General features: G+C 44.3%; 1 protein-coding gene across 1 annotated transcript in view; it reads left to right on the forward strand.

The window, feature by feature from the left end:
- The first annotated feature begins 5829 nt into the window (after positions 1-5829).
- Positions 5830-22500, forward strand: part of LOC132454163 (protein phosphatase 1 regulatory subunit 29-like) — a 55047-nt gene continuing 38376 nt past the window's right edge. The window contains exon 1 of the mRNA XM_060047379.1: positions 5830-5875. The gene's annotated coding sequence lies outside the window, so the exon portion shown is untranslated. The remainder of the gene's footprint in view (positions 5876-22500) is intronic.

The following is a 22500-nucleotide window of genomic DNA, read 5'->3' on the forward strand; positions in this document are numbered from 1 at the left end:
TATCTGACATATTATCCATATTTTGCATAAAATACACACATAAAATATCCTCCTGGATCTTCCATTTGGCAGTATTGCTAAATGGCCGAGATGAACCGAGATGGTTGTTAATCTTAAGCAGGGGAAATGAAAGACATAGTGAAACAAGGATATCAGAGGGGAGGAATCGATCACACTTACTCCTCTACTACATCCCCGACACTCGGGTAGGTGTGTGTACGAACATGCAGTCAGTGTAATGATTTCAATTCGAAAAAAAAAAAAACACACGCGTAGGCACGGACAAACACATAGGCACGGACAAACACCAACACACACACACATACATATACACACATACACACATACATACATACGCACACATACACAAACACCATGGACAAACACCATCACATCCAGTCTTTTTACCTGAGGCTTGGTTCGTCACGCAATCTAGCAGCACTTCTAGTTCAATATATAATGATTTTATTAGCTATAAGAAAATATCGAATCAGTTATGTCGCCATGCCTGAATGCTCTTGCATACATAATTGCCAACTTAACAACCCACACACACACACACACACACACACACACACACACACACACACACACACACACACACACACACACACACACACACACACACGCACACACACACACACACACACAGAAACACAGACACAAAGACACACTCAGACACACACACACACACAGACACACATTCACACACGCACAGATTGAATGAATATATCAAGATATCGCTGATAGCTCTAGCTTGATGAACTGTACTCTATTTATTTTTAAATCAAGTCTACAGGTAAATGGAAATTAAAAAACAGCAGGGGTGTATTTGTGAGTGTGTGTGAGAGAGAGACACACACACACCATGCAGATTGCATGAATAAGATCAATCTAGATCTGATAACTGATTCGAGGAGCAGGGGGTGGGGGCAGGGAGGTGGTGAGGGAAGGGGGTTTGGGCAAGGCTGAGGAGGGGATGTGAAGGGGTGAGGGGAGGGGGGATGGGGAGATGAGGGGATTGGTGAGGATAGGAGAGGAAGGGAGAAGAAGGGAGAGGAGGAGAGGGGTGAGCAGGGGATGGGGTGAGTTGAGTGGGGGAATAGGAGGGGAGAGGATGGGTTGAGAGGACAGGAGGGGAGAGGATGGGGGAAGAGAGGTGAGGAGAGGAAATGAGGGGAGAGGATGGGATGGAGGAGAGGAGGGGAGGAGAGGAGAGGAGAGGAGAGGAGAGGAGAGGAGAGGAGAGGGGAGGAGAGGAGAGGAGAGGAGAGGAGAGGAGGGGAGAGGGGAGGGGAGGAGAGGAGAGAGGAGAGGAGAGGAGAGGGGAGGAGAGGAGAGGAGAGGAGAGGGAGGAGAGGAGAGGAGAGGAGAGGAGAGGAGAGGAGAGGAGAGGAGGGGAGAGGAGAGGAGAGGAGAGGAGAGGAGAGGAGAGGAGAGGAGAGGAGAGGGGAGGAGAGGAGAGGAGAGGGGAGGAGAGGAGAGGGGAGGAGAGGGGGGGAGAGGGGAGAGAGGAGAGGAGAGGAGAGGAGAGGAGGAGAGGAGAGGAGAGGAGAGGAGAGGAGGAGAGGAGGGAGTCAGAGGCTGAGGAGATACCACTGCCCGCGGGGGACACTCTCACCCCTCCTCGCCCTGGCCAGTCGGACCGGTGATTAATCACCATGGGGGTTATCGCCATGGTGTGTTGTCTACAGGGCTGATGGGTGGGGCTGGCGGGCGGGGTCCTCAACTTCAACTTTCTTCTTTCTTTTGCCGTCCAGCTAAATGAATAGCTCTCTCTCTTTCTCTCTCTCTCACCCCCAGCAGTACAAACTCATCATCCTTTTCTTTGTCATCTGTCAACGACTTGGCTCGATTGATTGGCGAAGGATCACCAACTTTGACTGCATCCCCGTACCCCGCAGCTCTATTAGTATTTTGAAATAAAATAAAATAGAAGATTTGACGATTTAACCCTTTCATGGATTGAATCAGTCAGCAGTATACACTATAGCAGTTGAAATGCCTTCTGGAGGAGAAAGCCTTTCATGTGGTGTGTGGATGTTAATCATTATCACAATCATAATGTTAATATCAAAGTCTGCATTGATGCGCCACAGAGAAGGAGGAAAAGACACGATGCACCAAGTGATATTCATTACATGTTTCATGACATTTTCACAATCAATCTCATCTCTTACTGATGCTTTCAGTAGCGCATTAACTTACCCATCATGCAGTTCAAAGTGTAGCAGGAGTAATCGCATGGAATGGACCCAAATAGGCTCAAAGACCCAGCCACACAGCGGTTATTTTCTTTCAAACGTTTTATGTAATGGACGAAGCCATCTCATTTGAATCCATCACACCATAATATTATTAGCAATTTAAGTATTTTTTTGCCCATCCAAAAGAAAACAATTTGTCGTCTATTTTAGTCTCTGACTGGGTGAAGAAACTAAGGAAGGGAAATTCAAAGCGTTTTTTGTAAACAAGAGCAAATTTCAAGGCAAGTAGAAAAACGTCTGGGTTTAACAAACAATTGGATGGTTTACGAAAGGGTTTGTAGAATGGTAGCAGAGGTTGGTTTACGCCCTATTCTTCATAAACACACTTCTATTAATTCAAAGTATTTATTAGTAGTACATAGATGCATACATAGATGCATGCATACATGTTTGTGTATATGATTATATGGCTGATATTTCATCTAATACCAAATTTTCATTGAATTCTTATGAGATTATACACCTCTCAGAAAGAGAGTGAGAGGCTGTGAGAGAGGTCATAAAGAGGTAATAAAGAGAGAACAAGATAAAAAGAGAGGAATTCAGAGAGTCATAGAGACATAGATAGATAAAACAAGACCAAAAGGGATGAAGAGAGGGAGAGACCGGATGGACAGGGGAGAAAGAGAGGGAAGAGTAACAGAGTGAACCAGTGAGTTAAAGATTGAGAAAGAGCGCGAGAGAGAGCGATAAATATTGTGCGAGGTAAAGAGCGAGGGAGCGTGTCTCTCGCACTCCATACAGTGAGAGGGAGTACGAGAGAAAGAGATAAACATGTGTATAGTACTGTAACCACAGTTTTGCACTATTATATTATCCCTCAACATCCGTTTTTTTGGTCTCGTTTTCCATATTCATTCCCCAATTAACACCAAGCTCTGTCCAGAGTGAGTGTGGTGCATTCCTGGGTTATGGGATGTTGTTGGGTCCTCACTAAACCTCCACACCTGCCTGGTGTCACAGTAAGCCTACTACACACACGCTGTCGTCTTATCGCTCGGAATATCTGACAGTGCTACCTCCAACCAATACAGATATATATATATATATGTACACAAGTATAGAGTGTCAACATCCAGTGTCAGATATGCGCATCACCGGTTGCCAGGTGACAGGCAGTGATCCACATCACCCGCGATGTGTGTGCTTGCGGAGGGGAGAGCATCGTGGCGGGGATGCAGGGTGGTCCACTGCAGTGGCTATTCAACCTTGTTGACACGGGGGGGGGGGGGGGGGGGGGGCGCATTGCATAAACCAATGCGCAGTGTGGGGCCGGTCAGTGCCACCCTCATGGGAGTGAGAGAAGGCTTGTCTTTCTTTGCATTAGGGACCATTGACCCATGACGACTTGAAAGCATCATGTGTATGTTTGTAGAAATATAGCTCAGTTCACCTTTGACCTCTCTTTGAACGTTGCTGACCCTGATCTTGTGCATCCCACTGTATGTGTGAGAAGTGTGTGTGTGTGTGTGTGTGTGTGTGTGTGTGTGTGTGTGTGTGGTGTGTGTGTGTGTGTGTGTGTGTGTGTGTGTGTCTGTGTGTGTAACCACACATCTCCCCACATCTTCTCGACGCCTCCTCCTCGCCCAGTAAATCTCCTTCCTGTTGCACGGCAACACCTGTCAGCAAGACAGACTGACCCCTAGCTGCACACAAATAGAGAAAGAGAGAGAGGCAGAGCGCGAGAGAGTCTTTCTTTATGAGTGTATCGGTTAGTGTGTGTGTGTAGGTATGGTATCGTAGGCATGTACGAGTGTGTGTGTTTATGTGCGTGCGTCCCAGAAAGACAAGGTGTATTAAAAGCGTGCATCAAGAGTCTGACCACTGGCGTAATACACCACGAGTCTTATTGGTGTAGACCACACCAGGACTGATCCCTCACCGTACACACACTACCAACAAAACTGCATGCACACACACAGACACAAACATAAACGTACACGCCCAGATATAGACACACATACACTCACACATACAATCACCCCCCCCCCCCCACACACAAACACACAGGCACACACACACAAACACACAGGCACACACACACAAACACACTCACTGACTCACTCACTCACTCACTGACTCACTCACTCACTCACTCACTCACCCTCTCACTCACTCACTCACTCACCCACCAATACTCACACACACTCGTCTCTACACACAATACACACGCACAACAAACCCTCACACACACAACACACACTGAGACACATACTCTCACTACACGCACACACACACACACACACACACACACACACACACACACACACACACACACACACACACACACACACACACACACACACACACACACACACACACATACACACACACCCACATACATACACACACAAACACAGACTCTACTGTGCAAGGCTGTCGGGCCGGCGGGGTCATAGTTCAGCGGAGGCGGAGGTGTTCATCGCCCGCAATTTATCCTAACAAACCATCTCAGAGACAGAATATTCTCAGCGCTAGATGAAACTGAATGCATTTAAAACAAAAACGTTTATTGCAGTTTGTGCATCTCACCAGTGTGTTATTCTCCTGAGGTAAATTCAGGAGTTAGAGCTGCATATTACCGAAAGAAATCGAAAACTGTTCAGCATAACCACTGTTCCACAGGTCATGCTGCTGACCAATAGACTGCCTGCCTGCGTCTCCCGGGTACAGAATTCGGAATATAAACCATCACCGCCTTACCTTCTCGATGCTCTGCACAGCCAACTGATCAATGAGTGGAGGTGAGCTCTATCTGGCAGGATGGACGAAGGATCGCTAACGCTCATGGTGGAAGTGGTCAGGACTTTTCCGTTATCCGGTGATACCCCAAGATAAGTTCCGCTTGGGACTGAATTTTGACGTTTGAATCGAATGCTGTGGCCTACATGTAAAATGTATATTGTAGCCTGCCGTTCCGGTTTAATTTATAGTTAAAGCAACAATTCAACACGAAGCCAAGACCAAACTAAACTATAATTTTTCCAGCCGGTATCCCAAAAACCGTTTACCCAACAATCTCAGTCATCAGATCCCATAATACAACCACATCAATCCCTTCCCCTCTAATTGGATTGTTGGCATTCCAAGGATAATTCAGGTCCAAATGTAAAAGTTTGTTGGTTTTTTTCATCTGAGGACGAATGTGTCAAATCATATCTCTGTTTTTAAATTCCTCAGATGTACAAAGCCCTCTAAAGATAGACACATTCAGGTTGCTCCGTTAATCAGTTAGTGTATTCGTACCCCGCGGATGTACTGACATACTTTTTTCCTACTGAGCCATGCAGATAATAAACAGAATGAAAGGTGTGTTCAGCATTGCAGATTGATCCTGTCTTACCTTACCCTCAAGCTTCAGGGATCAAACCTTTGAGTTCAATCCCCAGTGTCCGTCAACCAACCAAAAAATAAGCATGCTGGTATGCTTACAGATATTCTAACCCCATACCTGATCATTAATGTGTTTCCTCTCTCTCTCTCTCTCTCTCTCTCTCTCTCTCTCTCTCTCTCTCTCTCTCTCTCTCTCTCTCTCTCTCTCTCTCTCTCTCTCACTCTCATGCAGGTTGCGTGGGAAGGCAGAGCACCGACAGACATTGAACATCAAGGTAATTAGTGAATTGTTGAATCTGGCCCAAAGTTTTAACACAAACACACACACACACAAACATGGGACCAGAAACAGCCAGCAGAACTGCACAGGCACTCTGATGTGACCACTGGGACGCATCGTGAGCTTCTCCATTACATTTTAATGTCTATCTCTAAGTGACTCCCTCCCTGGTCCTACTAACTTCACGTTCAATTTCATCTCAGTGACTTTGCCTCTCCCAAAACACCATTTATCCCACGCTTTGTATCTCAACATGTATCTTAACACAGCCCTAAGCGATTTTGCCTCACCACTTACAGTACTTAAAATACTTCAGTCCAATGCTGCACTAAGAAGCCTGAACTTAACATGAGCTTTTAAAATTTGTGCGTGTGCGTGCATGTATTTGTGTTTGGTACCAGGTTTATCATGTCATGTATAATATGTGTGTATTTGTGTGTCTGTGTGTGTGTTTGTGTGTGTGTGTGTGTGTGTGTGTGTGTGTGTGTGTGTGTGTGTGTGTGTGTGTGTGTGTGTGTGTGGTTGTGTGTGTGTGTGTGTGTGTGTGTGTGTGTGTGTGTGTGTGTGTGTGTGCGGGGGGTTGTGTGAGTGTGTTTTATTAGCAAGTTTATGATATCATCTGTGATTTTGTCTGGTTACACACATGCAAGGTTGCTTGCATGTGTATGTGCTTGTGTTTGCATATGTGTGTGTTTTTATTAGGAGGTTTACGATACCATGTGTCTAATGTGTGTGTGTGTGCCGCGCGCGTGTGTGTGTGTGTGTGTATGTTTGTGTGTGTTCAGCTGCATGCTCAGGGGTTGCAAATAAATCCACAGAAAGGACGAAAGAGGGGGATTGGGAGCGAGAAAAAGAGAGGGAGGGCAGACCCAGCAGAAACAGAAACTGAATGATCACCCCCATTTATCTCGTGCCCGGGACACGTGCGTGACGAAAGACAAGGGAGTGTTGTCACCGCGTCCCGGCGATGGATCCCCCCGTCTACACGCTCGTATTGAAAACCAACCCGTCTTTATTACTGCACTTTTTAGGAAACGCACTCAAGAGTGTATATAGGGACGAGTGAGAGTAAATAGGCATTCAGTAGATGTAGAGTGTAAAACACAACCAACACTGTTTGTTGTGGACTGTTATCGCGGGTTTCTTGTTTTCTTCTGGGAAGAGTTAAAACCTTATTGTGGGCAATCAGTCTCTTGGGAGTTGGTGCGTGTGCGTTTAAAAGTGTGTGTGTGAGTGCTTAACTGTGTGTGTGTGTGTGTGTGTGTGTGGGGGGGGGGGGGGGTATGTTTGTGAGTATTGGTGTACGTGAGTGTCTGCTTAACTGTGTGTGATGTGTGTGTGTCTGTGTGTGCGTGCGTGCTTGTGTGTGTATGTGTTTGTGTTAGGGGTGTACGGTATAAACGGTATAGAAACTAAACCGGTGTGAATGTGCGCTACGGTATGGATTTTGACGTTACCTTGAGACCAGTGTGACCGGTAAAAAAGTCTTGTGTCTAACGCGTAACAATGTAAGTATCGCATTGATACAGTAACAGAATTACTATTTCACGTAAAAAGTAAAGTTACGCTCAACTACTGCAAATATGGTAACGACACATCGTTCCTTTTTCAGTACGGTGCAACGTTACCTTTCCCAGGTAAAGATTTGACAGCGATATGCCTTCTCTATATCGAAATTAGAAGATAAAACTAGAACTGCAAGCAGTTATGCAGGGGTCCAAGAAATATGCATTTCGCCGGCACAACGCGAAGCATGTGTTCAAAACGCTACCGTGAACCTGTGGATATAAAGGTTTTGACTGTGGGAGGTTCGGTGTGGGAGATATATCCCCAAACACGTTTTCAGAACATTCCTTTGGCCAATTAGGAGATCATACAATTTCCTCGTTTATGGCGCCGTGTTGTGGCGTAATTTTCCAAAGAGAATTTTCCTCGTGGCGAATTTTTCCGAATTTTTTATGGAACACCATTAAGGGTAGCGCCGACATGTGTGTAAAATTTGAACTCGATCCGATGTCTAATTTTGGATTTTTCGGGATTTATGATTTTCCAAGTGTAACATAGCTAATAAACCAATATTCAAAACTCTACCGTTTCGTCGTCGAAGGTCAGATCAAAAAAGTGTTCATTTTTTTGGTGTGCGTCTGAGGATGTCGTGTGCAAAGTTTGGTGTCGATTGGTTAAGAAATGTGGGAGGAGTAGCGAAAAGGCAGTTTAGCGGTTTTCGCGATTTTGCGAAAAAAAATTCATAGACGCAAAATGGGCGTGGCCTATGCCAAAAGATGCAGCAGACTCTAGTGAATCTGTGTGTCTAACGTTTTGGACTGTGGGAGGTTCAGTGTGGGAGTTATAGTCCCAAACGCTACCGTTACCGTCCATGCCTCAAATCACATACCATGATATAAACTTGAGTCCATACCGTACAGCCCGAGTTTGTGTGTCTATGTTTGGTCATGATTATGTGTGTGTGTCTGTGTGTGTGTGTGGGTCTATGTTTGTGCATCACTGTGTGTGTGTGTGTGTGTGTGTGTGTGTGTGTGTGTGTGTGTGTGTATGTGTGTGTGCGTGTGTGTGTGTGTGTGTGTGTGTGTGTGTGTGTGTGTGTGTGTGTGTGTGTGTGTGTGTGTGTGTGTGTGTGTGTGTGTGTGTGGGCAATATGTTGATATTTTGCTGAAACATAATGCTATAAAAGTTCTCTGTTTCACTCAAATACCTGCCTCTAGTCTATGGCGTCCAATTCAGATTGATGGCATATTACTCCCATTATATATATAGCACCGTAGCTCACCTGACAACCTATGTTTTCGTAGAACTATGACCGGCAACTAGACACCACAGGAGGGGAGCCAAGAGTGACTGTAACACACGAATGACATGTTTATCCTCTGCTTTTAGAATCTCTGCTGCGCTTTAAAACCACCAGGGGCAGACCATTATCTGCGGCCCCTCACACAGGCCTCCCGCCGCTACATAAAGAGGAGGACTTCTTATGGACCTCCTATTTTATTTGGGCTGCTTGAGGCCCATGTCAGGTGGCATGACATCACCAGACCATTATGCCACTGCTCCTCAATCTGGAACCTCTCTGTTTATTTTCCATTACAAAGGGGCTTAAACAACGGGCGCAGCCCAAAATGCCTTTGGACGGAATGGTATGGACCTCCAACTGATCCGCGCAACGAAACGTGTGCTACAACCGGGGCGGCCCTCTTGGTAGTTTATGAACATTTCTTAATGGTGCGCCGTTGGCTCCTCTAGACAGTCATCACATCAAACCCGCCCTCGACCCCTGGCTCGACCGCCTGTCCGAGCTGGAGGGGGACCAGACGCGTTGCCGATATAAAACAGACAATTATACACGAGTTTCCAGATTCATCTGGTTCCCAGGCTACATGCTGGGCTTTCCGAGAGGCCAATATATTGGCGTGATTTTGACAGGAAATGTAAAGTGTGTGTGATTAATCAATCGTGGATATGCTCTACTGTATCCCTCCACTTTGATTCACTACAAGCATTTGCTGTGTTGTCACATTCTCCCCCGACTCCCTCCCGGAACCCCCCCCCCCCCCCCCCCCCCCCCCCCCCCCTTTCCCCACACACTCCCCTAAGCCTGACGCCATTGATCTATGACTAGTGTGTAAGCCTGCTCGCTAATTAGCATCCGCTGGAAAAAACAGCATCGACGACCGTGTCTGTCGCTGCATCAATGGATCATCTCTGGGGGGAACCAGGTGTGGTGGGCCGGGGGGCGGGGGCGGTGGTGGACCTGGGAGGGTGGAGGGGGGGGGGGGGGGGGGGGCACGGGATGTCTAGGCAGAGGGGGGCGGATCAAAGACCCAGTGAAGCCAGGTGAGATCAGCATCCATGCTGGTTGTCATGGGTCATCGTTGGAGCGGTAGAGAACAAGGCACAATACGACCGTGAACAAGCGTTGGTGGAAGGCCTCGGAGTGCACATGCACGGTATACTGTTCCAACAATTGATGAATAAAGTTGATGTTCACGAAAGGTGAGTGCTAAAGCGCTGATGGCTGTTGTTTAGGACACCATCACTGGGACATGTTCGGCCGAGTTGTGTGGACACGGAAGAGAATCTGAAGAAAACGTGTAAAAAAAATGGAGGAGGAGGGAGGGAGAATGGAAAGCAATTAAATGGCAGGGGTGTCAGAGACGGAGCTATGTGTTTATCTGCCCTCTTTCTCTGCCGACACATCGTCTATATTTAGCCATAGCACACCTAGCACCTACTGTAGCATTAGTAAACACACACACGCACACACATTTCATTCTCAGCTTTGAATGCCATGAACATATCAATATGAATGCGATCCCTCATTATCAGTATCATCAGATGAGGCTGGTCCACAGAACCACAGGAGGGTTCTCCTCCTCTATTTTGAGAGGCAGGCGGGATATCAAAACATCCAAAAACATAATTGGTTGAATCAAGTCATGACCAGAAAACCGGGAAAAAACCATTATCTGATTCTGACCAAAGTGCTTCCACAGCGCCCCCCGCAGGGCAGGCAAGAGGGGAAAGGGCAGTCAGCGTGATGGTGGCGGGAAATTGAGAATGAGATCACTTTAGAGATGTATTTAATGTAGCTTTGTTGAATGCTTGATTCTGTAGGTCATTCTGATCGGCATTCAGTGGTCTGTTATTTCTTAGCACAGACCGCTGCTATGAATAACAGACAGTTGCTTTGGAAGCTATTTGCAACACAAGAATTGAATGGACAATTTCATAACATTGTTACTTCCTTGCAACAAATTCTATGTTCTAAAGTTCTAAATTCTAATTATTGAAAGATGACTTAGGTAAATTTCGTTACTCAGCGTGAGCATCACTTGGATGCGCGAGACAGCAGAGCAAAATAGCGCTTTGTCCTCCAATTGGTTCACCCTATATAAACATGCCTCTCGTACTCCCCAATTTCTAATAGCACTCTTTTTAAAGAAAACCTCAAACAAACCCTCATGCACCAGCCCCCCCCCCCCCCCCCCCCCCACACACACACACACATATATTCAAACATTACCTACAAGTGCACATGCACATATATCATACATGAACAACAAATCCTGTGAAAAATACACACAAATACAGACAAACACACACACACACTAACACAAACACCCATACAAACACAACACGTACATGCAGCCACGCCTCCACACATACACACACACACACTAGTTGTTGACAGTTTGCTCTTTGGTGGATGGCGCTCATCAAGCGTTGGTTGCGGATTGGTTCTATTTATAGAAGTTAGCATCAGAAGCCTCAGCAGCTGCTGCTGGTCCTGCTACTGGAAGCATCCTAGGCTACGCTACGTCCACGTTAACTCCACCTATATCCACATTGAGCTTCAACACACCTCTTAGGTTTAGACTAGAACAAATTTATACGTGAAATTAATGAGCTGTGTAAATATATATGCACGCTTGTAGTCCATACTACATATACAGATTCATACGACAAGTGTATATGGATATTTTATTGATTATAATACTATCTTTGTTCCAAATAACGTCTTTGCAACTTGTTTTTGTGTTGTAACAATAGATTCCTAGAAAAAGATTTGTTTGTGACATAAACCGAATTACAAAATCCCCCTGGAACTGAAGGGTTCTTCGGAATTGTCCTCCTCGTCCTCCTCCTCGTCATCCTCCTCTTCCTCCTCCTCGCGTCAATAGCCCAGCCACAAGGCACTAGTGTCAGCAGTAATCCCTTTAGTGCTGTGTGTGTGTATGTGTGTGTGTGTGTGTGTGTGTGTGTGTGTGTGTGTGTGTGTGTGTGTGTGTGTGTGTGTGTGTGTGTGTGTGTGTGTGTGTGTGTGTGTGTGTGTGTGTTTTTGTGTGCCTGCGTGCGTGTATGCATGTTTCTCTATGTGTGTGTGAGTGACTTTCTGCCTGTCAAAGACCGGTATGTGAAGACATCCTTCTCAGAGCGCCTCTATTGAAATCGTTGAATTGCAAACTCTCCCTGTCTAAATCCCCCATCTTCTGTCTGTGCCGTTATTCCCCATCTGGTTGAGATACAGCATCAGATGCAGAGTTCTTTATTAACCTCCTAGGAAAGGGTTTCTTTTGTATTGTAACTGGCATACGAGAAATGACAGAGCCTAACGCTAAAATTGATGACCAGAATACACAGGAATATTGGAGATATTTGCCCATTTTCTACATCATACAAGTCGAGAATTCTCTTTTTTATTCACAGTGATCTGTGAAATAAATACGGAATAAATTTCTAACCAAATTGTTCTGACCTAGTGGTTAACCCGTTTTCGCAGAAAAAAGGGAATTAGAGAATGGTGTGTTCCCCAGTGGAAACATTGTCGGCTCCACTTGTATGAGCTGGAGGAGGATGGTGGGAGGAAAATCGATGTAGAGGTGCAGTTTAAATGGGGGGCTGCTAGATGGCTCGGCCAGGTCACGTTTTCAGCAAGAGGCCGGAACCACGCGGCCAGTGAAAATATGGATTCTGGAGTGAACTTGGATAAGGGTCAGGGTTCGAGCGTTGGTGGGGTCTTTTGAAAAACAAGAGTGGAGCCTTGCTGAGTTTTTAGTGTTTCTTTGTATTTTTTTATGAACAAGGAACACTTCAATGCAAGGTTTCTACCAGCAGCCTCAATGCCTCTGATGTCTGACTGAAAGCCTCAGCGTTGCGTTATAAATCATCTGACTCATTGGGACCTATTGTCCTGGCGCTTTTGTCCATGCTGTATAATTGTGTTGAGTACTTGGAAGTCTGACTTTATGCCTGCCAGGGCGGCATTCTGATTTTCCAATGAGTGAACAAAAGCTTTTTTGATCGCCCAAGGGGGGACTAGGCTGTGTCTGACGTCTGTGGCCGTGACGACAAGGTCTCTCTTTAATCACCGGCCTTCATCCTCTCTTGCCTCCCTCCCTTACTTTCTCTCTAGTCCCGTTCATCTTTCCCCATTTCTTTCTCTTTTAGCCCCTCACCGAACACTCTCTACAGTATCTTTCTCCTTCCCCCTCCTGACCTCGCTCCCCTTCTTCCCTCTGACCTCCCGATTCTTCCTTCACCTCACCTTAGTTTCCATTCTTCCTTCATTTATTTTTTGCCTTCTACAGTACCTTTCTTTTATCTTTTTTTGTTGATCCTTCCTCTGTCCCTTCCATCCTTCCTCCTTTCCTCCATCTCATCCCTTCTATCTTTCCTGTCAACTACATCTAAGCTGCTCTCTTCTGACCTATGGCCATGCAAAGTAGTTTACAATTTGTCTCTCATATTTGCCCATTCAAAAATTTTGCACCAGGTCAAGGTTGAAATTATTTCAACCTCAAACCAGGTTGAAATTATTTACTCTTCCAAACGAGCCCCCTCCCTCCCTTTTTCCCCTCCCCTTCCTGGAATCGAAGAGTGGCTTTCTCCATAGGAAACCAATGGTGGGGGTGGAACACGGTGTCTTAACATGCCTCAAGTGTAAGAATTTTAAGACCAGGGGTAGGGTAGGGGGGGAGGGAAGGGGTGTGGGAGATTGGGGGTGACCACATGATAGGCTACACTACACCTCTCAGCCCAACACTTGTCTGGTGGGCTCCTCTATCTCCCACCTCGCCCCCTTCTCTATCTCATTGATCATATTGCATTTCTGCAGCCATGGTTGAGGGCACATCTGCACTCTCTATCTTCCAGGCACTCATCTCTGTAGCCTGTGTGGCAGACAACACTAGGACCGGTGGACGGAGAGCAATGGTGAAGGAGAATGGAGAAACAGGGAGGACAGTGTGCATTTACCTAATAGGGCCCTATTGTAACGGTCTGAAACGCAAGTGAGAAGCGCAAAATGGAAGTAGCTTTGTGGGCGGTTCTCTGGCGCTGTTGCTATTATACCGGCGGATAAATTACTCTTGCACCCGGCGCAAATCTAAAATGGGTTGGTCTGAATACCCGTAGGTGTGTTTTACATGCAATAAACCCATGAGAGTGCCATCTACCATCCCCTTTAAGAGCCATGAGCGCATTTGAAACTGACAAGTTCATATTTTGGCAGGGCGTTTGCAGTCTCCCCTGAGACAGATGCATGACCAAATGAATTTCAAACTTCAAATGGCTGAGTTTATGTCCAAATAATATGGCCTAATTCACACATGGAGTAGCATTTTATTCTACAACTTCAGAAACACTGATTCGTCATGTAAATTTTGGCAAAGAGAACTTAACACATATATGATATGCGGTCCTTTGGCCGCAACTGTGGGTCTACTTAATGATATAGCGGCAATACATTAACAAACATTGTTTCTTACCAGTATTGTATACATTATCGTCATTAACTTGTTCATAATATGCATGTGCACCCCCGTTAATATACATTGCCATGGACTGTATTATGCGCTAGCCTACGTGTTTAGTTTGCGTTTAAACAGACACATGCGCGCCAAGCATCACCCGCAATCTTTCATTCTTTTAAACAATCACCCGCAGTAAAACTATGTTTCCTAATGATCAAATACTCATCAATCCTAAAAGTTATGGGCTTGCACACAATGTCTGCGTCAAGAAAATATGTGTCTGCTGTTTGCAGATGCATTGATTTAAAAGTCCAACTTATTACTGCTGTATCAGCTGTTCTTTGCCAAATAATTTAACTAACGTTAGCATTTATACGGTGGCGCTGAGCATTCACCAAAAAAAAAAGTTTCACAGCTAATGTAGCCGTTAGCACACTCAGGATCTCGTAATTACGAGATAAGATCTCATAATTACGAGATAAGGATCTCGTAATTACGAGATAAGATATCATATATTTACGACATAAGGATCTCGTTTACGAGAAAAGGATCACACCTCTCATTCATCAATAACGTTGCTGGCTAGCTGCAGGCCGGCAAAGATGACGCTATCCGACGCTATCGTATTTAATCTCCTGCTCGGGTTGAGGCATTGGGAAATATTGATGTTCCTTAAAAGTGAGGAGGGCATTAATATAAGTATGTCAACATTGCGCAGACATCTGAAGTCATAGGGATTGTTCAGGAGAAAAGCCCAGTCGGACCTGCTACAAGTGGCTCTCTTCCTGCAGGAGCAGTTGAACCAGTACGGGATGCTTGTTCCATCATTTGATGTGCCAAAGCCCCTCGAATATTGACCCGTTAATTGTTCAGTGGAACCCAGAAGTGGAAATGTTGTTGTCGTGGTGGTTTAAAGGGCATGTGGCTGGCCCCTCACATTGCAGCTCTTAAAAGTTGAATACAGCAGTGCATTATGTGTTTAACTTTACACTATGCATTATTGTTCAGAAAACGTCATACCTCAAGCTCTTTTCCAATTAATGAGCTAAATTGTTTTTATACAAATCAATAAAATATTGTTTTTGTGGGGAAATAGAATTTTTGTCCCACTGCCCACATTAGATTTTGTTTTAATATTGGCTGTGACAGTATGTCACATAATTAATGTATTCAAATTTAAAATACTATGTTCATAGTAAAGGCAAACCCTGTCAGTTGTTAAATTATTTAAAAAAAAACTTCACAGTGGTATAATGAGCACATACCACTGACTGAAGTGATCTATGGCTTTTATACAACGGTTACTATTATGGCAAAACGAAAGTCATTGACACACTACATTTAAAAAAAATAAACAAGGAAGTCAAAGTAGATGTTTTATTAAAGAATACAAAAAAGTAGTCCCTCCTGGCCGCCTTCAAAATGCACGACGGTCGCTATGCAACACACTTTAGCGTCCCTCCAAGAGAAGGCTCGGCTAGAGCGGTTCGCCAGCAATTTATCCTCTCGCCGTGTGCCTAAGCTTTCGTTAGTCTCTCCATCGCCTTGCTCACTCCCGGAGTAACAACATTTACACCCTCTCATTCTACATATGTTTTACTTTGTAACTGTTTCTACTTCCAGGCGCGGAGTGATATGCAAACTTTCACAAAATGATTGGGCCGGGCGTCATGGCAGTTATGTATACGCTCATTATACAACAGTTATGAACCAATCAGATCTCTGGATTTAGGCCCCCCGTTGTATAATATCATATAAAGAGCTCTGGGAGTCGCAAACGGCAACAATCACTTTCTCCTCCATGCTGCAGTTCACCCCGGACTGCAATGCACTGAGTTGGCCGGTTGAACGCTGATTGGCTGTTACGTTACAAATGTCACTCAGTGGCCAGGCTGTTGAACGCCGATTGGCTGTCATCACGCGAATTTCGCGTTAAAGTTCAAATATCTTTAAAGATTGATAGATTGCGGGGAACATAGGACCCTTTTCTGGGAAAAGGGTCCTATGTTCCCCGCTTTTCCCAAAAAGGGTCCTATGCTCCCCGGTATGTATGGCTACACGGGAACATAGGACCCTTTTTGGGAAAAACGGGGAACATAGAACCCGGGGAACATAGGACCTGGGGAACATAGGGATGACCCCCGGTAATGTAGCATCTCTCAGAAAACTGGTTCCACTACATCAAGGAAGTAGCCAGAAATAACACGGGGATTGCTACTTGTGGTGTAAGCATGTAGCCATATGACCATACGGGAAAATCCATCGACAGCACCATTAATACATATGGATACAAAATACAATTTGTATCCGTGAAGCATCCCGTACTGGTTCAACTGCTCCTGCAGGAAGAGAGCCACTTGTAGCAGGTCCGACTGGGCTTTTCTCCTGAACAGTCCCAATGACTTCAGATGTCTGCGCAATGTTGACATACTTATATTAATGCCCTCCTCACTTTTAAGGAGAATCAATATTTCCCAATGCCTCAACCCGAGCAGGAAATAAAATACGATAGCGTCGGATAGCGTCATCTTTGCCGGCCTGCAGCTAGCCAGCAACGTTATTGATGAATGAGAGGCGTGATCCTTTTCTCGTAAACGAGATCCTTATGTCGTAAATATATGATATCTTATCTCGTAATTACGAGATCCTTATCTCATAATTACGAGATCCTTATCTCGTAATTACGAGATCCTGAGTGTGCTAACGGCTACATTAGCTGTGAAACTTTTTTTTATTTGGTGAATGCTCAGCGCCACCGTACATTTACCCGAAAACAAGATTATGTTTTGGAAGGCTGGGATATACTTTGCTCGAGTTTATTATTAGGGGTCCGAGCAGCGAAGCTTCTTGATCCCCTATTGTTTCTGTAACGGGTTTTTTTCCCCCTCAAATCCTTTAAAAGACATACTGCAGCCTATACTGTAAGTCGTAAACTCTTTACATTTTCAGGTATGGTTACCAATAACCCCCACCTCACCAGATTGAACTGAACTCAAAATTCTTTCTGAATATTAATCTCTAGAATCAGATGCATTTACTTATGCCCTAAAAATGTTTACTTTTCCCACAATTTCATATTAAAGCTAAACATGATGAAAAGATTCACTGGCTACAAAAATGATGAAATATTTAGACCAAGCCTCACAAAAGTCATCGAACAGAATTTGTTTTATTTAGTTCCATTTGAGAAATATTGGCTACTAAAGTTGGAGCAGTAAGCCCATTTTTCTTATCTGACCATTTTGTTATCGTATAAAAAAACATACAACTATTATTAGGTGGATACCAATACCCACCACTACCCATAAGGCCAAATTGTGGTACTGCACCCAAAGGTGGGGCTATTTAAGAAAAATATGAACTAGCCTTATTTCTCCTAACTAGATTGACCTGGACTCAAAATTCTTTCATCATATTTATCTCTAAAATCAGATGCATCTTTTTCACCTTGGTCTGCTCTAAAAATTTTTACTTTTCCCACAATTTCATAAAAAAGCCAAACGTCCACAGTCTCAACCCATTTCAATTCAATTCAAAGTGTTTATTGTCATATGCATAAATGAGACGTTCTCAGTTGTGCAATGAAATTCTTCCTTTGTTTCCACAGACTGAATGCCAAGATTTTTTTTTACAAGATAGATAGAACAAATAATACATTTTAAGTTAAAATAAATAAATAAATAAATAAATAAAACGGAATGGTGCAAATCCAAGAAAGCCAAAGTGCGTGAGCAAAATGTAAACAGCTGCGGCAGTCCTGAGGTAGAATACTCCTTAACAACAGACTCCTATCTGTTGTTAAGGAGTCTGAGGGCAGTGGGGAAGAAAGAGTTCTTTAGTCTTGAAGTTTTGGACTTCATACTTCTATACCTCCGTCCTGAGGGTAGAAGTGTAAACAGTCCATGCTGGGGGTGGGAGGGGTCCTTGAGTATGGTGGCAGCTCTCCTGTGGACTCTGCAGTGGTAGATGCTCTGCAGAGAGGGCAGTGGGCAGTGGGGTTCTGATGATCCTCTCTGCAGTCTTTACCACTCTCTGCAGTCGTCTGCGGTCCAAAGCGGAAGTGCTGCCGTCATTTTGCCTAGGTGACGATTTTGTTATTGTATAACTAGCATACAGCTATCATTAGGTGGATACCATTAACAGTGCACATTTTCAGATCTGTACTCTTTTAAGAAAGTCCTTAATTCTCTTGTGATATGTGTGCTTGGTGTTTTCTTGATGTTGTGTGCTTATCAATTGACATTTTCACCATGTGAATGAGACTTCCTGCAGTTCAGGAATGGCAGTGGCTCAACGGGAAAATGCCGGTACTCTTGATCCTTAGGTTGAGAGTTTGAATCCTGATTAGATCATTATGAGCAAGCTGAACATGACATTCTGTCATTGCCACTCATTTAAGAAACACAACATTGAACAGCACCTGAAATTCATCAGGCAATCAACATTCCAGGTCATTAGCTTCCAAGAATCGGACTACCAAGACACAGTATGTACATTACATTACAGTACATTGAGGGGAACTTCTTCGTTAACCATTTTTCTTACACTTTCTTTTCACTTGAGAAATGTGTGCTTTGAGTTTTCTGGATGTTGTTTGCTTATCAATGGACATTTTGACCATGTGAATGAGGCTGCAGTTCAGGTTTATAAGTGGAAAATCTACTCTTAAATATGACAATTATATGTTATATTTATATATCTTCCATTAGTGTGTTCTTCACTTTTAATTTTACTCGGATCCCGTTAATCACCGCTTGCGGTTATATTTGTAATTATAATTTATTTAATGCATTGCATAGCCCATTACAGCGTTCATTCGTGCAGCCCCTATGGAAAAACAATGTTTCCATAATCCACATGCTATTTGTATGCAGTTCAACAGATCCAATCTTTGACATCATAATATTTAAATTAGGCTCATTGTTTTCATGTTTGTGTTGTGTACAGCCTACGTGTGTGTAAGCTTATGTTACAGTTCCGACCTGCCTTGGCACGTCAAAATAGCAACACCAACTGCACTATCTGCTAGGGCATTTAACCCCCCCGCTGTGCAGCTGGTCTGTGCTCACGCTAGGCAATCTCAACAGGGCCTGAGTACGGTTGCCTCTTGTACATATGTCATCACGTCGTAATACGCCATCACCAAGCATTCGCTGCTTAAAAGCGCAACAATGGAGGACAGAGAAAACAATTGGCACTTTACTGACTTCTACTCAGATACAGCCCTTTTTCAGCCTTTTTCGGTCTACGCGTTTACACTGCCCGAGGTAAATTGCCTGCTTGAGCTAGCACCCCAATTTACCCTCCCGAACCCGGCACACATTGGCGGTTTATTGGGTTTCATTCTGTTGTAATGGGACGGCTCTGCGGTTCCGTTCCGGGACGGGGGAGGCTTAGCTAGAGTTGTTGCTGCACTGTCTCCACAGAGACAATGCAGTGACAGCATCAGGAGTAGTTCTAAATGAAGCGAAAGTGAAATCCGCGAGCTGCTGATCATGTGAGAGAAGGTGATGCAGTTATATTAAAGGAAGACGCTGAAAGATGTGATCTACGAGAGAGACGCAGAGGAACTGTCCTTAAGAGGCTAAAGGCTAAAGGATAAAAAACTATTGGTCAGCAAAATAAAGAATATGATGGCGTTTTTGCACTTAATTGCGTTTGTAGCATACACTCAGGTATCAAACTTATTCTTGCATGCGGATGTCTTATTTCATGAAGAAAAAAAAGAATATTCGGGAGTATGCAAATTGCTCTAAAGAGGTCTAGACTCCGTGCGCAGACTCTTTTAGGCCTAAAAGAGTCTTTTGATGGCGCAATTATTTTTATGTGCGTCCCGTCAATTGCACCGACCACACCGGGCATACCTGCAATTGCATTGAAGTTGGCTTTGATCCTGTGTAATTGTTGAATGTCCAAAGGAAAGTTTATGGCCCGGCTGACTGATGGTTGCGATAATTTTAAATCGTCGGCATTGCAAAGTTGCATTTCCCCTGTTGCTAAATAACGTAGTGTGGCCAAACATTTTATTTCCCGACTAATCGGATTATTCCTGTTAGTCTGGGATGTTATTGCATCGCGCATTAACTCCACAACAAGTTGATTACCCTAACATTTCGTCTCGCAGTCATTTTACGATTCTTTGTGAACAGGTCTTACTGAGTTAGGAGTCCTCTTGAGGACTTTTAAGCTCTCCTAGACTTAGACCTAAAATACTTTGTGAATTGCTCTTAGTGAAAAAAGTTAGTGAAAAAATTTAAGAGTGACACGCCCATTATTTTTAGGAGTTACTCCTAAATTCGCCAGTTAGGACCTACTTTTAGCCCTAAGATCCTTTGTGAATACGGCCCCAGATGTCCTATCATAAGACAACCCAAAAAGAAAGTGTGAGACGGTGAAGACTCAAGTACTACATAATACTCTGCTTCACTGAAGTGACGCACCAATATGGCAATTTGCATCGGATGAAGGCCAAGTTGACAAAGCCAATCATAACGGCTCCCTTAATGAGGTCTTCATCTAACAGCCAAGGAAATGAGTCAACCAAACAATCAAATCAACACAATATTAACAATCAAAGGAACCTCATCTCCCTAGGTCTGCTCTGACAGCAGAATGGGAGAATCCAGACAGCACATGCATTAGTTCCACCACAACTGATCGAAATTTGAAAGGTTTGGAGCCATTCATGATGTGAGAGAGCTATGCTTGTGCCGGTCCGCAGTGTAAGCAGGGTGATAAATTAGCTGGTGTGTGTTTGGGTTGCTTCTGTGTGTGTGTGTGTGTGTGTGTGTGTGTGTGTGTGTGTGTGTGTGTGTGTGTGTGTGTGTGTGTGTGTGTGTGTGTGTGCATTAGAGGGTAGGCGTGTGTGTGTGTGTGTGTGTGTGTGTGTGTGTGTGTGTGTGTGTGTGTGTGTGTGTGTGAGTGCCTCTCTGCCAGAGATTTTCTATTTATCTCTGGTTAATCAACAGAGTCCGTGCCACGTTGGGTTTGTTATCCGTGTGAAGAGCACTGCAAAGAGAGGACTTCTGCACCGTAGCAGTGGGATGAGACCTGTGGAACAGATGAAAAGAAAAACCCTCTCCTTAATTATTTGATGACTAAAGCTCCACTGAGCTTGGACCCTTCTGTGATTGTGTGCAGCAGACAGCTTCGTCAGACGTTGAAAGGTGTTTCATTTTGCTGAGCAGATGTCAAACGATATAGCGGTGGGTGGTTCTGTCGGTCCCGGCGGACTGTGAACTATGTTGACAAAGACTACAGGACACAGGGGACAAATTCCCCCAGATATACAAGCCCTTTCTGTAGTCGTTTTAGGGCTTGGTAATAATGCAATAGTGTTATTCATTTTCTGCAGTCTTTGAGTGGTATTGTATTAGTATGCAAATTAGATATTGATTGATGATGAAATGAATAAGGGCTAGAAGGTCTGGCCTTAAAATGATCTGCATATGAGATACCTTAAATATCCATTATTCTTCAATGTAATGACCCTCAGCGTGACTGTTTAGAATGGTATTTTGAGTACACAAGCATATCGAGATATTTATAGATATCGTGTCAAACTCTGATAATGATAATACATGTTTCTGTATCACAGAAAATATAGTTGCAAGTCGTTCTAAAAGTGGAAACTGATCCCCTTGTGGATATCTTTGTTCTCCTTTAGTCAGCAGTTTAAGACAACTTACAGCCCCACATTAGATAAGATGAGATTTGATCATAAATGTGTGTTCCACAGCAGAAAATATGGGACAGTAGCAGAATACAAACAGAAACATTCATAATAACATGGAATAGAATATATAATCCTTGCATTACACAAATTCACTGTTGAGGTGAAAGTGGTACAGCTCAGTGGTACAGCTCAGTCCCTCAGCCGATGATGAATCAGACCGAGTCCTTCAGGGTCCAGACAGGGGGTAAGGGTGTGGTTCTCCAGGGTGCCTCCAGCTTATGCTACAGGCAAAGCATCTTTCGGTGAGGAACCATTTGGCAGCCCATTTATGAGAAAGATTCATAATTGTGGCAAATATATAGAGCCTATATATATATTGTGTTTCCTGTTGTTCAAAAAACATGTTTCTCCAAAAAAATGGTTTTGAAAAAGTTGGTGGTGTATGTCAAATTGGAGTACTACAAAAATGCGGAATGTCCCCACAAAAGTGGACATGAAAGAGCATTGTCAAAGAGCAATGACCGAATGAAGATAGGATGGGGGAGGAAAGAAGGTCTGGTGGCCACTGGGTGCCTGGGCAGTAAATGTCAGCCGCGCTTGTTTGAAATACCACAAAAATAGGCAGCGGTTGAAAGGAGGAGTCGGAGGATGGATGGATGGGTTTAAAACCGTGGAGGG

The sequence above is a fragment of the Gadus macrocephalus genome, chromosome 3 (assembly GCF_031168955.1).
Source record: "Gadus macrocephalus chromosome 3, ASM3116895v1".
NCBI classification, from domain to species: domain Eukaryota; kingdom Metazoa; phylum Chordata; class Actinopteri; order Gadiformes; family Gadidae; genus Gadus; species Gadus macrocephalus.